We start from the raw sequence: 12,050 nt of genomic DNA on the forward strand, positions 1-12,050 counted from the left end.
CCTGATCTGGTTCGATCTACAAAATGCATCACCTCGCATTTAAACTCCATCTGCCATTTGTCAGCCTACAGGCCAAATTGATCAAGATCCAGTTGTAATCCTATATAACCTTCCTCGCTGTCCACTGTGCCACCAATCTTGGTGTCATCTGCAAACTTACTAATCATGCCTCCTAAATTCTCATCCAAATAATTAATATAAATTACAAATAACAGTGAACCCAGCACCAATCCCTGAGGTACACTGTTGGTCAGAGGCCTCCAGCTTAAAGAATAACCCTCTATAACCATCCTCTGTCTTCTGCCATCAAGCCAATTTTGTATCGAATTGGCTATTCACCCTGGATCCCGCGAGATTTACCTTATGCAGCAACCTACCATGCAGTACCTTGTCAATGGCCTTGCTAAAGTCCATGTAGAAAACATCAACTGCTCTGCCCTCATCCACCTTTCAGTTACCTCTTCAAGAAGCTCATTCAACTTGTGAGACATGATTTTCTACTCACAAAACCATGTGACTGTCCCTAATCAGTCCTTGCATCTCTAAATGTCTGTAAGTCCTGTCTCTCAGAATACCTTTGAACAATTTACCCACTACAGAAGTGAAGCTCTCTGGCCTGTAATTCCCAGGCTTTTCTCTGCAAAGGGACAGTAAGAATCATGAGCAGAATACCAGACAGGAAAAATTCATTCTCATCACACCATCCTTGACTATCATTAGCTGCAGCATGGTCTTTTGGTCATGTAATATACCACTACAATATTCTCCCTTCTAAATTTCTACGGGAAGAATGATTACTGACTGTAGGTCCTGGGAACAGAATGGGGAGAAAGGCAAAAGTATGTGGAGGAAAGATTTACTCATATCTCTATCTCTAAAGGGTAATACCTTCACTTTATTGTCTGATAAGCTGCAAGAAATATTTTGTTATGTATGTTGGGACATAGCCCATTTAAGGAAATGGGTCTTGTGACCTTGAATGTGGGGTGACCTGTCAGGATCTCACCAAAGTGGGCAGTCTACATTCGGAGTGTGGAGTAGAAAGACTCCATAAAGTGTGGTATTGTCTGACACCTGCTTGTGGAGTAGTTATTGAGGAGAAATCTCAGTACAACGAGATTTAATACATTTATTTCTTAGGAACACCAAGTTCGCAAACACCCAGTCAACACAATGCTCAATCAGGACATTGCCTTCTTCCCTGCCCCAGGGCTAAATAAGATGGAATTATCCTTTCAAATAATTACAAATAAAAACTAATTGGTAGAGTTGTGGCCTTATATAATTCCCAGAAGCTTTTGCTTCAATCATAGAAGTGTGAGATGAATTTCTGGTGCCATAATTTAAAAGGTCAAAACCCCTTTCAAACATCTGCTTAACATGGACTTTCTCTGAACACAGGTTCCTTCATACATGGATTAGTAGCTCTTTGTAAATTATTATCTCTTCTATTACAGTGAAAAGAGCAGCAGATTGTTGCTATGGAAACTCAAACAAACAATCGAAGTCAAAACAACGACAAACAAGAGGCAGAATTAATAAAACAGACAACTCTGTAGAAGGTTATGTTCAAATAACAGCTTCATATCCATTTGATTGCTTTAAACCTAAACCCCACATCAAAATTCCACACATACCCTCATCAGAGTCTTTACCAATGCAGCTATTCAACTGTAATACAAGTTGTTTCAGCAAATGTAAGATAACCAGAAAATTAACACAAATCCTTTAGTATATACTCCAGCGTATTTAAGAGCATTAACGTTACCTATCGCACAAACTCAGGTCTCTGGCCTGGATACCTACTGGCCATGTTCCACCAGGCCAATTAAACTTATAGCAACATTTTCAACAGCTTTTTCTCACCTTTCTGGGAGAGAAACATTTTAAAGGAAAAACACTAACCTCTGCCCCCAAAGTATTTTTTGTAATAAATTAATCTACCATCAGGAGAACTTAAGGAATGAGCACCAAACCAAAATGAAAGAAATGGAAGGAAAAGGGGTTTGGATATTTTCAACAGCCACATTATAAAAGATAACAAAAAAAATCAGAAGGTTTACAGCAAATTGGCAACACCAATGTAACAACTTTAATCTTTTTCAAAGGGCAGGGAAGTTTGGCGTGGGAGGCCTGGAAATGCGGGTAATAGCGAGATCCTGTTGATTTTTTTAAATGCATGTTTGGGATATAAGCATTGTTGGCTAGGCCAGCTTTAATATCCATCCGTTCTTGCCCTTGGAGAAAGTGATGATGAGCCATTTTTTTTAACATTTGCAGTCCATGTGGTGTTGGTACCCTCACAATGTTTTCCGGAAGGGATTTCCGAGATTTTGACCCAGTAACATCAAAGAAACTTTGGTATAATTCCAAATCAGAATGGTGGATGGCATGGAGGAGAAGTTGTGATACTTCTGCTGCCCTTGTCCTTCTAGGTGGTATAGCTAGCAGATTTGGAAAGTGCCGTTCATGTCTTGGATTTAACAGCAGTGCCTTATTTGGTTTTGTTTTCACCATCCCCTGACTGATAGCTAGATAGAGTAAGGGGTTGATCAGCTGCTGGGGGTTCAAATACCCGTATCCCCAACTTAGAATCATAGAATCCTATTGTGCAGAAGGAGGCCATTCAGTCTTCACTGACCACAATCCCAACTAGGCCCTACCTCCATAACCCCATGCATTTACCCTAGCTAGTCCTCCTGACACTAAGGAGCAATTTAGCATGGCCAATCCACCTAACCCGTACATCTCTGCACTGTGGGAGGGAACTGGAGCACCCGGAGGAAACCCACGCAGACACAGTGAGAATGTGCAAACGCCACACAGACAGTGACCCAAGCTGGGAATTGAACCCAGGTCTCTGGCGCTGTGAGGCAGCAGTCTAACCCACTGTGCCACTGCACCACCCCAAGGATGGAATTAAAGTCCATTAAAATCAAATGCTTTATTCAAGGGGCATTAGAGTTGACTTTCAAATTTTTGCAGTTTTAATACCTCCTAACTGACATCTCCCGCCCATCATGGGGGGGTTAACAGTTCCCTCAATATAGCATTTTTTTCAAATTTTACCTTGTATCTGAATGCAAACAATCTTTTTCACTTTGTGTGAAGCCAGGCAGCGTACCCAGACAGAACTTCCAACCCACCCAGTTAAATAAAAGAGCTGCTGCAAGCATATTTCAACAATTAAAGTAGTTTTTCATGATACTGCAACAACGTTTGGGACAGGATTTATTTCACCAGAGGCTGCTCTCATACACAGTAACAGAATCGGAAAAGCCAAATCCTGTTGAAGGCTGTGGGAAAACTCAACATTGGCCTCTATTGGTTCAAGACAACTTGTCAAGTATTTCCGTTACTCTCAACAGGCAATAGGGTCGTATTCATGTGATCACTGCCCTTATTACTGCTTCTGCAGATGTAGAAATTCTATCTCCTCTACTGAGAAATTTGAGATTCTCGCTATTCCGACTTCTACACAGTCAATGTCAATACGTGCCAACAGTGATGTTCCCCAGTAGAACAGCAGACAATGACAATAACCATTTCCCCCAGGAACAAAAACCGTCTCTTATTTTGGAATTTTATTTGAAGTTATTTTTGGAACCGAAAGGCAATGAAGCTGTTACAACAACATCCTGCTAACTCTGTCAAAGGAAGTGGAATTAAGCTGGATCAAAGGGATGGGAGTGTCCTCTCTGAAACTACAAGAATCATAGCACTGAACCTGATCATAATGTAATTGAAAAATATGCTTATCTGGAGCAAGCTTTTAACAGGCCCCATAAAATGGTGTTTGCAACTTTTTGTCCCCTGTCTAAATTTATCCTGCATTCTAATTGCCAAACCCATGGTTTGATGTCTCATTTGAGATCATCTTTAACATTTGTAGCAAAGAGTGAAGGTGGCACAATGGTTAACACTGCTGCCTCACAGCGCCAGGGATCTGTGTTCAATTCCAGGCCTCAGGTGACTGTCTGTGTGGGGTTTGCATGCTCTCCCCGTGCCTGCATGGGTTTCCTCCAGGTGCTCCAGTTTCATCCCACACTCCAAAGATGTGTGGGTTAGGTTGATTGGCCATGCTAAATTGTCCCTTAGTGTCAGGTAAACTCATAGAATTGCAGGGGTAGGGCCTGGGTGGACTTGTTGTTGGTGTAGGCTCAATGGGCCAATTGGCTTCCTTCTGCACTGTAGGGATTCTATTCTATGAGATAAGAGTTGTGGATATAAAGTGCTTCCTTCCTGTAAACCTTTCACAGATGCGGGCAGCTAGTCCGCTATTTCTTGCTTCCAGCTAACATATCTATCAATGTACAGTGCTGACAAGAACTGGAGAGCAGGCTGCTGGAAGAGGAAGGCAGGTTTCAGACTGTATTGTTTATGACAGAGAACTTGTTGAGTCTGTGCAACTGTTTCTTTTGAACTGAATGTGACAGATTACCATCTGTCTTTGGGTGAACACTTTCTATCAGCAGAATTGATTTTGCACTGAATAGAAGCGAGAGTTGTGTTAAATGCTAGGCTATTCCAAATCCCAGAAGGGAAGCTTGACATGGCTGCTCTCAAGTGTATTCTACAGTTTGGCATAATGTGAGGAAACATGTTAAGAGCTCTTCTTGGGTAGCATGGTGGCATGGTGGTTAGCACTGCTGCCTCACAGTGCCAGGGACCTAGGTTTGATTCCTGGCGAGGGTTACTGTCTGTGTGGAGATTGTACATTTTCCCCAAGTTTCCTCTGGGTGCTCCGGCTCCCCCCCACTACAGCCCAAAGATGCGCAGGTTAGGTATATTGGCCATGCTAAATTGCCCCTTAGTATCAGGGGACTATCTAGGGTAAATGCATGGGGATAGGGCCTGGGTGGGATTATGGTCGGTGCAGAATTCTGTGATTCTAACAGTGAAGGATGTTCCAGACATTTGCGTGATGATTTTAAACAAAATAAATGTTTATTAAGCAATAAAACACAGAACCAGAAAATTAGCTAAAATATACTTAACTACATACGCAGAGTATCTTTAAATTTACCCAGTTACCCAGATCCAAATCCCTCTATTTTCCTAACTTCAGAGCTAAACCCCCTAAAACAGCATCCCATAGGTTTTAAAACAGTAGGCAACTTTGCAGTGAACAGGGAGAATGTGCAAACTTTGCACAGACAGTGACCCAAGCCAGGAATCAAACCCATGTTCCGGTGCTGAGGCTAATCACTGTGCCACTGTGCTGCAGCAGTCAGATGTGCAGTTTAGAGAATTTGCCTGCTCACCTGAGCCCCAATGTTCTTGTCAGCCACTCTCACACATCCCCACTGTTCCCCCCACCACAGGTATTTTCAGCAGAAAAGGAAAAACAGAATAGAAAGAGAAAAAGTTTGGTCAACGAGAAAAGAAGGGAAGCAGTTGGAGGGAGAGAGAGAAAAGAGGCAGAAAGAGAGCGGGAACTAGGTGAACATGTTATGTTGTGGGTACTTTACAGGAGGGAAGTTGGTTGTGAGTTGAACTAGTTAATCATGAATCTGCACCAGCTGAGCAACTTAATTGTATGTGGTCCATTCACAAATTGTCATATGCACATCCAGTGCACTCTTCAAAGGTTTGACATTAAACTATTAAAGGGGATACATCTTATTGAGGACATTTAGGTATATAAAGCATCTGATGTATTTTACAAACGTGGAAGATATATTGGGTTGTTTTTGAGTTCTTGATTTAAACAAATAAGAAAAACAACTGAGAGAATAGCAGAGGCTGATTCAACTGAGGTCTTCAAAAGATATGTGATTAATGATCTGAGGAGAAACAAATTGCAGAGTTGTTCTTGCAGACAGCTGGTATTGCTATGACAGGCTGAATGACCTCTTTCTGTGCTGTAACCATTCTATAATTCCAGTTGGCAGCCTTGTTCAGGAAAAAGATAAAGATGCTAAATATAGAATCCCCACGGTGCAGAAAGAGGCCACCCAGCCCATGGAGTCTGCACCAACTCTCCAAAAGAGCATCCCACCTTATCTCTGTACCTTCATGCTTTTACCATGTCTCATCCACCTCACCTATATATCTTGGGACACTAAGGGGCAGTTTAGCATCTTCTTAACTGCACATCTTTGCAACATGGGAGGAAACTGGAGGAAACCTACACAGAAGCAGGGAGAATGTGCAAACTCCACACAGACAGTCACCCAATGCCAGAATGCCTGGTACTGGCTCTGTGAGGCAGCAATGTTAACATTATGCCACCATATTTAAATATCAACCCATATAGTGAACTACACTGAGGTTAGATAATGCACAGTTGAGAGTGGCACGGAGTTAGAATCATAAAATCCCTACAGCACAGAAGGAGGCCATGTGGCCCATCGAGCCTGCACTGAAAACATTCCCACACAGACCACATCCCTGTAACCCCATGTACTTACTCTTCTAATTTCCTTGACACTAATGGGCAATTTAGTATGACCAATTCACATAACCCACATATCTTTGGAATGTGGGAGGAAACTGGAGCACCCGGAGGAAACCTATGTAGACACGATGAGGGGGGGAGGGGGTGGAAACATGCAAATTCCACACAGACCGTCATCCAAAGCTCGAATTGAACCCAGGTCCCTGGCACCGTGAGGCAGAAGTGCTGAATTTCTAAGCCACGCTGAGGTGGCGACAAAAGGGGATGAGACCTGAAAATGCTGGCACAGTTATTGAGTGGTTTCCTGACCCCATTCCTAGTGCTGACCATTTTTGCCAAGTTGCATTGTGGGGCCGGCAGAGTTGCTGGGTCCCCATGAGGCAAGCAGCCAATTTGACTCATTAAGAATTTGGTTAGGGGCACTTCTCCAGTTACCCTCCAGTTCTCCATGTATGCAAGGCCTTGTGGTAGGCACCCAGCAACAGGGGACCAGCATCCATGCAGACCAAGAGACTCTCCTTGCTTGCCTGAGTCAGCTGCAGCCTAAGGTTCCCCTATATAAACAGTTCCACATCTTTCTCTCTCCCCCCAACACTCCCCCCACAGCCCCTCCCACAGACCCCCTCAATGGTGGTAGCCTGGCTGCTGTATCTGTTCTGAAACTTTTAAAAAGGTTGATGAGAGGCTGCTGCCATGTTGAAGTGCCCTCTCAGTTATTTATGCAATGGGCTGAATTTTTGCTACGTGTCAAATATGCAGAGACAGGAAATTTCCCAAATTAGGAACCTGGCTCAGGAAAAACTGCCCCTGAAGTTGATTCCAGTGTTAACTGGCCTTGGGTGGGCCAATCCCAGGGACATTATGGATAAGGCATAGAGCCCTTCCGCCATGGTGAAAATTCAGGCCAATTTTGCAACCTGCAGCTCATAAGAACATAAAAATTAGGAGCATGAATAGACTGACATCTGACTTCTCGAACCTCCTCCACCATTCAATAAGATCATGGCTCCCATCTAGCTCAAAGGATTAGAACATAGAACATAGAAAAACCGCGGCACAAACAGACCCTTCGGCCCACAAGCTGCGCTGATCTCCCCAACTGATCTCAGGCAGTGGCAGCAGACCCCCCTCCCCCGCCCTACTGATCTCAGGCAGAGTGGCAGCAGACCCCCCTCCCCCCCCCACTGATCTCAGGCAGAGTGACAGTCCATTAAGTCAATTTAAATGCATGCAAATACATTTAAATGGCCGTCGTGCCTGTTTTGGGCATGGTCCCGATCGTGGCCATTTTAGGGCTTTGGTAAAGGGGGAATTGGAGGCGGGTGCGGATCACACTACTCGCCTCACATCTGACTTTACCAAGTTTTCACGCCAGAAAACGGGAGCAATGCGATGGTAAAATTGGGCCTTCTGTATCTAATTCAAACATAAAAATATTTTAAAATTTTAATTTACATTTAACAAATCTGAGGTGTAAGACGTTAGATGTGATTTTGTCTGCCACTGTTGTGCCACAAAGAACATCTACCTCAATTAATTGTTTTTCAGAAAATGCACTGTAAGGAATTATGATGCTTAGTATAACTTCAGCACAAGCTTATCTCCATTGTTAATATAATGCAAAATGAATGCGGTTTAGAGGTGCATTGTTCATAGCTGCACCAGTCTGTAATCTACCAGAAAATATTCCAAACCTAATATAATATTAATGTTCCTTTAATGTGAATAGTTTTGTACTTCATTTGTACAATGTACTTAGTTCCTCTCTACATCCGCTAACCAGTAATTAGTACACAAGTGATTTGTTAATCCAGCTGCCTCAAATTAACCTATAATTCAGTAAATATAAATGTCAAGTTTGTATTCTTCAAATTAAATTGTCAAAATAATGAACAACATTTTTTAAATGAACTTTCTTCCATAGTTTAACATTTTGCATTGACTTCAAATAAGTCATGACACTATCATTCATAATTCTCAAAAGTTTAATGGGCAACACTGGGAGGCCATCTTATCAAGTTGCATTGGCAGGATTATTCAGTACACAGCAAAGCAAACCTCACCAATTTGTTCTGGTATGATCTTGCTTAAATCACTCTCAGAAAATTCTGTCCAGTTTCAGTTCTGTTGGCAGGTCAAAGAAGAGTCTTTGGAAAAAGTTCTGAGGAAAACCACAAGAATGATTTCTAGCTGAAGTAATCATACTGCTCAAACAAGCTTTAAAAGCTTAAGTTGTTAAAGTTTATTTATTAGTGTCACAATTAGGTATTAATGGTTTTGAATTAATGAACTGTTAAAACGTTCAGTGGACTGCTTGACAGTGTAAAGTTTTAAAGTTCTTTTAAAGTTTGCTTATTAGTGTCATACATGGGCTTACATTCACACTGCAACGAAGTTTCTGTAAAAATCCCCTAGTTGCCACCTTTCGGGTACACTGGGGGAGAATTTAGCATGGCCAATGCACCTAACCAGCATGTCCTTCAGACTGTGGCAGGAAACCAGAGTACCCGGAGGAAATCCATGCAGACATGGGGAGAACGTGCAGATTCTGTACAGACAGTGGCACAGGCCTGGAATCGAACCCAGATCCCTGGCACTGTGTGAGGCCACTGTACCAATCATTGTGCCACTGTGCCATCCTTTGAACTAGAAAATCCTAGGGAAAAGAAAGAAAGCTTTCAAAATTCAGTGGGTGGCTTGTTTTCAGATTTAAATTCAGAAATCTCCTTACATCTGCAGTGTGATAATCACGCTAATGCATCTGTGGAAATGCTGTCTGAGGCCAGGCAGCAGCACCCTGAAAACTCCAGACACACTTAGTGAGAAAAAAGTCAATTGTGACCTCAGATGTTTGAGAGGTGCCAATTGTAAGCATGAGTGAATGAACAAGAGAACAAAAGGGATACTTTTATTGAACAGCTTATGAAATATGTATTTGATAATGGTGTTATTACCTTTGAAAATGTAGGATTAAGTTGACAGGATCAGGGGGAAAGCAATCAGGAACAAAATTGTGTTAAAAGAAATACTTACAATGAATTATTTATCCTTCCTTTTCTTGGTGGAGTCTACTGACTCATTTTTTGTAAGTCCTTAATGCTTTTTTTGGAAGTTTCAGTACATGTCCTTACTACAGTCCATTGGTACAATGTTTTGCTATGACATCTGAGGTGTGGCACAGGAAATGCCTTAAGAGTGAAAGACAGGAAGGGCAACCGGGAAATGTGACTTGCAGATTGTTTTTATAATCTCTAGAACTCAGCACTGACATTTTTTCTCACAGCGATCACTTTGTTAGCTGAAAGGGGTTAGCCTGGACTTCTCAGTGCATTGCTGTCTAAGCTTGTGCAGTGTGCAGGTTTTCCCTTGTGCATTATGGTTCTCTCACTACCAATATATTGGGATTTCCAAAACTGGCTTTATCTTAGGGTAAGTAATTTTTTTTGCTTCCAACAGTGTGATGAACATCAAAAGTCAGTGCATTTGATATTGACACTATAATTTAGGATTGTAACTTCTCGCAGTGAGTGTACAATATCTATGGATTGTACATAAAAGCCTGTATGTGGTGTAAGGTCTTTGGTAATGAGGTAACAGACAGATAACTACCTAACTGGTTGACAGATTGCAGTACTGAATTCATATTATTTGAATCAGAATTTCAGCAGAATTCCACACTTGCAGAGTGGTATTGCAACTCAACACAAAACTGGTCAACAAATTGTATCTTATTTGAAAGCAAAATACCGCAGTTGATGGAGATTTGAAATAAAAAGAGAAACTGTTAGAAATACTCAGTTGGCAGCATTTGTGAGGGAAGAGGCAGAGTGAACCTTTCAGGATGATGACCTTAAAGTCAGTGTCTTCTGTGCTATCCTGGTTCCTGTAGACATGTTCAACCCTTGTCTTTTCATTAATCTGTAGCATCAAGATGTTGTCAAACTCAGTAATGTTACATACACATGCTCATCTTCTTTCTTCACTTACAATCATTTTGCTAGTTGCAGAAATTCCAATTCTCCTGTGGCCTATTATCCAATATCTCACCTTTTATCTTAGCTGTGGTCTCTATGCTTCATACACACAAAATGTGTGCCTGCTCTTTTCTACTTTTATTCATTCTTTCTCTTGCTTCTTCCATTTCGATATGATGTTCTTGGTTGGAGGAGGGCCTAAATAATTTGTTGGCCTTCCAATTCCACACTGTTTACCATGTCTTATCACCTCCAGTTTTATCCCTACCAGACAAGAAAGCTGTTCCTCTTTTGTAACCACTCAAACCAGATTTTACAAAAGAAGGAACAACCAACTATTGTAATATGTCTTTTACAGCATGCCATCACAAGAAGGGAAGTGTGTCACATGATTATATCTTGGTTTCACTTCAGCCCATGAACAGAACACAGCACACACAGCCCTGCTGCTGCTGTCTTCAAGCTTTCAATCCATGTATGTATGTTTTCATGTGCCTTGTATTAATAAGTGAACCCACAATGTGTTTACTAGTGATTTTATATCATTAAAAAAGCACAACACTACTCAATCCTGCCATCATGGATAAGCATCACTCCAAAACAAATCATAATGATCTGTGTAACAAGATAACCTGTAGATCATAAGATGTTTGGCAATTTTAGGTGACTTTTTTCAAGGAAACATCTCCATCTTGTGGTCCAGCATTTTCTACCAACAAATAGCGAAAAATTTAAAAATTCATGTCCAAGAGCTTCATACTTCCAGTACTGGTATTAACCTAGCATCGGGTGTGGGGCCTCACCAGGTGGGGAGCATGGCAAGCAAACATGGGTAAGTGCCTGCTCGAGGGAGTTGGCAGTGGGAAGTGAGAGTGCCACCAAGAGCCACCTCCCTGTCCTTGCTGTTGACAACATTCTCCACACCTCTCTTCCCTTTCAGCCATCACTCACCTGTGGCTGGGGCCTTCCTCAATCCTAGAATAGGTGTAGGGAGCTGCCACTGCCTCTCCAGTGGAACTGCTGAGCACAGAAGGAGCTACACTTCTGGCTGGCAGGTATCCATGCACTCCATGGTCTATGGTCTTCGATCCTGGGAGGAGGCTTGCTTTTGTCCTGTCAAATGCCTGAACAATATAAAATGCAATGGGCCTTCCCTAATAAACGAATCAGGGGTCTCTCTGACTGGTAGCCAAGATCTTCATTGCCTCCACAAAATTCCACCTGATATTTGCAAAAGTTGATGGAATCAATATGAGTACTGATGGGAGTCAAAGGGCTTGGACTCAATTTTTTACAGCATTTAGTCAGAGGAAGTTTGGTACCAAATTGAGAGCTCGGCAAATTCAGGATGCAGCAAGATGGGGCTGTTATGCATATTTATGTGAAAACTAACTATGTGCTACCTGTGAATGTCACCAAGCTATAACATTGTAGATAATGGAAAGGAAAATTGGGAAGGGTGCTAGTGTACACCACAGCAACGATAAATGGTATTTTTATAAATACAAATTTAGATGTGTTGCATATATGCCATGCATTCTCCATGACAACACTTTGACCAGAGTTGACTCGCCAACCAATCAACATCCTTTTCTCATGCAGCATTAATTGTTGCTTCCTTTGAAATTTGGCATTCTTGCATCTATCCTAGTAAGCGTAAAATGGAAACTTTCAAC

General features: G+C 41.9%; 1 protein-coding gene across 7 annotated transcripts in view; it reads left to right on the plus strand.

The window, feature by feature from the left end:
* vwa5b2 (von Willebrand factor A domain containing 5B2) overlaps positions 1-12,050 on the plus strand; it is a 128,685-nt gene that overhangs the window by 17,495 nt on the left and 99,140 nt on the right. Inside the window, exons 1-2 of one of the 7 annotated variants that reach the window (XM_080185810.1) lie at positions 9,658-9,829; positions 10,733-10,849. The exons of 5 other annotated variants lie outside the window; for them this stretch is intronic. The gene's annotated coding sequence lies outside the window, so the exon portion shown is untranslated. Of the gene's footprint in view, positions 1-9,657; positions 9,830-10,732; positions 10,850-12,050 lie in introns of those variants that run through there. One more of the 7 variants, XM_080185811.1, reaches the window with a different exon arrangement.

The sequence above is a fragment of the Carcharhinus amblyrhynchos genome, chromosome 3 (assembly GCF_965287045.1).
Source record: "Carcharhinus amblyrhynchos chromosome 3, sCarAmb.v2.hapA, whole genome shotgun sequence".
Lineage (NCBI taxonomy): Eukaryota > Metazoa > Chordata > Chondrichthyes > Carcharhiniformes > Carcharhinidae > Carcharhinus > Carcharhinus amblyrhynchos.